The sequence below is a fragment of the Ceratotherium simum genome, chromosome 10, assembly GCF_057802395.1.
Source record: "Ceratotherium simum simum isolate JZ-2026a chromosome 10, ASM5780239v1, whole genome shotgun sequence".
Classification (NCBI taxonomy): Eukaryota; Metazoa; Chordata; class Mammalia; order Perissodactyla; family Rhinocerotidae; genus Ceratotherium; species Ceratotherium simum.
The window spans coordinates 45304555-45308383 of NC_141909.1; positions in this window are offsets into that span (position 1 = coordinate 45304555).

The window sequence follows — 3829 nt, forward strand, 5'->3', positions numbered from 1 at the left end:
GGGACACAAGAGGCGACTGAGAGACCACCCAATGGCCAAAGCTGGAACAATTTGAGCAAAAAAAAAACCCCAAAGTAAAATAAATATGCAACAAAATAAATTTATCTAGGGAATTCCAAATAAATTATGGAGATACTCCACCTTTAAGCGTGGGGTGTACATAGTGATTTCCTTGCGAAGAGTACAGTATGGAAAGTTGGGGGGAAAGTGTAACTTTACAGTGGAGAAAACTGGCAGATGATCAGGGTCAACATCAATAATCAGAAATCATGTTGATAGCATGATATAATGTGATGGAAATGGCACTTTATAACTGTATTGTTCCTCCAAAAAACCATAAACATCTGAAAAATCCCAATAGAGGGGCATCCTATAAGATATCTGATCAATATTCCTCAAAACTCTCAAGATCATCCAAAATAAAAAAAGTCTGAGAAATCATCACAGCCAAGAGGAGGCTAAAGAAACATGACAACTGAATATAATGTGGTATCTTGGATGAAATCTTGAAACAAAAAAGAAAAGAACAAACAAATAAAATACTAGGCGGAAGTATAAATAAACTATGGACTTCAGTTAATGATAATGTATCAATATTGGTACATTAATTGCAACAAAGGTATCATACTAATGTAAGATAATAATAGGGAAGACTAGGTGCTATGTATATAAGAATGGTCTGTACAATCCGCTCAATTTTCCTGGAAAGCTAAAACTCTTCTAAAAATAAAGTCTATTAATATTTAAGCAGGAAATCTTGTGCTCTAACGATACCATGAAACTACCTTACCCAGGATGAGAGATGGATTGCTAGCATTTTAAATTTTAATTGATGGTACATTTTTGTTTCATATGAATCAAAATGATGCATATATTGACTATCTGTAGTTGAAACTATTTTTAGTTCTCTACTTCTGGCATATACCAGCTTTCCTCGACTAATCTGAGAACTATACTGCTATGTACAGTAATGGTCATATAAGAAATAAATCCCATGTTCTAAAATAATTGATTGTCAAAAATTAACTTTCAGAAAAGTATCCCTTTTCTGGGAGTTGTTGACTGTCCATACACTAAATATTACTTGGCAACACCAGATTTTCTCATTTATATGGCAAGGTGAAATTCTTTGATGTATTCACAAAATTTCACTGTACTTTGAGGACCACATTATATTTTTAATCCCTTAAAAATTTCCTGGAATAAATGCAGTCATATTTTTCATATGAGTTAATTTATTCTTTATGAAGATTGTATGAACCTCTTTTCGAGATGTAACGATAATCTATTGAGTAAATTAAATGGACTTCACCAATTTTCTAGGAATTAAGTTTTATAATGTCAACCAATTAAAAACTGTTTCTTTTATCTGCACACTTTTATAATATATGGAAACAATCTAGTGTACATAAATATAAATTACAGGAGTGTGAATAATCTTGTTTGAAGATATTCTTTTATAGTATAAATGCACTAATTCTTTGTGTAATCCTATTAAAATAATTCACATTGTTATAAAAACAGGAAGAGCCTGATTCTATAGCAAGCAAATTATTCTCAATTCCCACATGAATGTTGGATAGAATTTTAGGGTCTTGGGATCTCATATTATATAGCAGGATGAGCTAATTCATTTCACTTGAGCAAACATTTTATTCAAAAAGATTCAGGTTATTTCTTGGAAAATTGTGTCTAATATTTTGTTTTCTCTTCTTATTTCCATCCCCTACCTAAACAGTTAAAGCTCTCAGTTTCACTATTTTATTTTTACAATATTGCTGTGATTAATCATTATTCCGTTGGATGAAAAGACATATCAGAGGATGGCCTAGAATAAATAATTCCATAGTCTGCTCCTAGAGGTTTCGATCCATGAGACTCTGAATTTGCCTTTCTTATTTTTAAATTGTCTTAATCCATGAAATTCTTCATTTTGCAAATATCTGTATTGTTATTCTTATTGTATTCTGTTTAAGTATATTATTCCTTTTGGTTCCATTAATTTTTTAAATTAAAAAGCACCAAATTTTAACACTGAATAGTCTATAAGAGTGGTTTTGCAGTCCTCTCCTCTTTCTTCTCTCTCTTGCCTCTCAGGCTCTTCTCTGCCTCTTGTTTTTGTCCTTTCTGCTGGAATGTTCATTACAGGAGCAGGAGTGGAATAATAAATTATAGAAATACTAAGACTACAAAGAAGTGATTTTGTTAAATTCCTTTTTAAGATAAACTAAAATGACATAATATAAATGTGTTAGAAAAATAAACCAAAACACTAAAAGCAATCAGAAGATAATATTTTTTAGCTTTTCGATATTAAAAAAAAAAAAAAAAAAGGATAAGGGGCCGGCCCCATTGTGTAGCGGTTAAGTGCTTGTGCTGTGCTGCTGGCAGCCCGGGTTTGGATCCCAGGCACACACCGACACATTGCTTGTCAGGCCATGCTGTGGTGGCGTTCCACATAAAGTAGAGGAAGATGGGCATGGATGTTAGCTCAGGGCTAGTCTTCCTCAACAAAAAGAGGAGGATTGGCACGGATGTTAGCTCAGGGCTGATCTTCCTCACAAAAAAAAAAAAAAAAAGGATAAGTGAATGTAAAGGCAACCAACTTTGTGAATTATATACTTATAACTTGCAATATATTATACAAAAATTAAGGTATTAGTCTAATATATGTTTAGGTATTTATTTTACGTGACTTGAGGGGACTTACTGTAAGGAAAAAATGTCAAAGAATCGTAAATAGGCAAAAGAGATTACCACATCCTTTAAGTGGCATCTGGGGATTGTCCAGTGCATGACCCGAGCATTTTCTAATATCTTTTATTGACTCTGATTGACTAGTCCATTTTACAACTCTGTAGGAACAGAAATTGATTTATAGGAAACTGATTGTAGTGTAAATGTTTTCACCTGTAGCAACGCAAATGAATTTTGTCCAGTAGAGAAAATAAACCTTCAAAGGTCAAATTCTCACTGGAATTGATTTTAACTCCTTATTATTTCCCTCATTAGAAAGTGAGTTTCATAAATCTTTCACATCTGTTCATTTAATATGTGTATGAAAGTCAGGTTTTTACATTTTTGATAATTATAAAATTCCTAACTGAAAGAGGTTGACTATAAAGGATACTATTCTCTTAAACAAAAGAAGAGGGGATGAAACAGAATTTGTGATCTCTTATCATATACGACTATTTGGTATCCAAATTTCGTGTACTGACAAAAAACCTTCTAGAGCAGTGTTTTTGATTTTGAATCTTCTGTGGGAAACTTGTTTTCAAAAACATGGAAGCCCAAAGACTGCTCTGGCTGAAGCTGGGTGAGGGTCCTTCCAAGCCACTCCCCAGGGAGGACTCCCTAAGGAGCTTCCCATGAAGTTTAAAGGAAACATCACAATAAACACTATGCTTTGGCTCAGAGCAGTTCAAGTGGAAAGCTAATATCTTTGCAATTTCTGAACCTAACTAAAATTGAGAGAGCATACCAAATTGGAGAATGAGAAGGTGGTTTGTGGTAGGCTCATCTAAAAATTTTCTTCCAAGATACCATCACCTCAATTGAAATATTTATCATATGATAAAATAAATACTTCTATTTAATTTTTTCCCTCATGTTTTAAACAAATATGTAATTGGGAGATAACACCAAATTTGTTTCCAGAGCATCAATGATGTTCAAATTATCATATTATAAAGCTTATTTTATCTTCAAGAACTTTCTGAGAATTGTTAAAAATATTAAACTCTCTTGACAGTAATATAACACTTTACAGATGTGCTTTCACTTAGAAAGTGTTGCAAAAAAATGCAATTTGTCACTTCCATCAAGA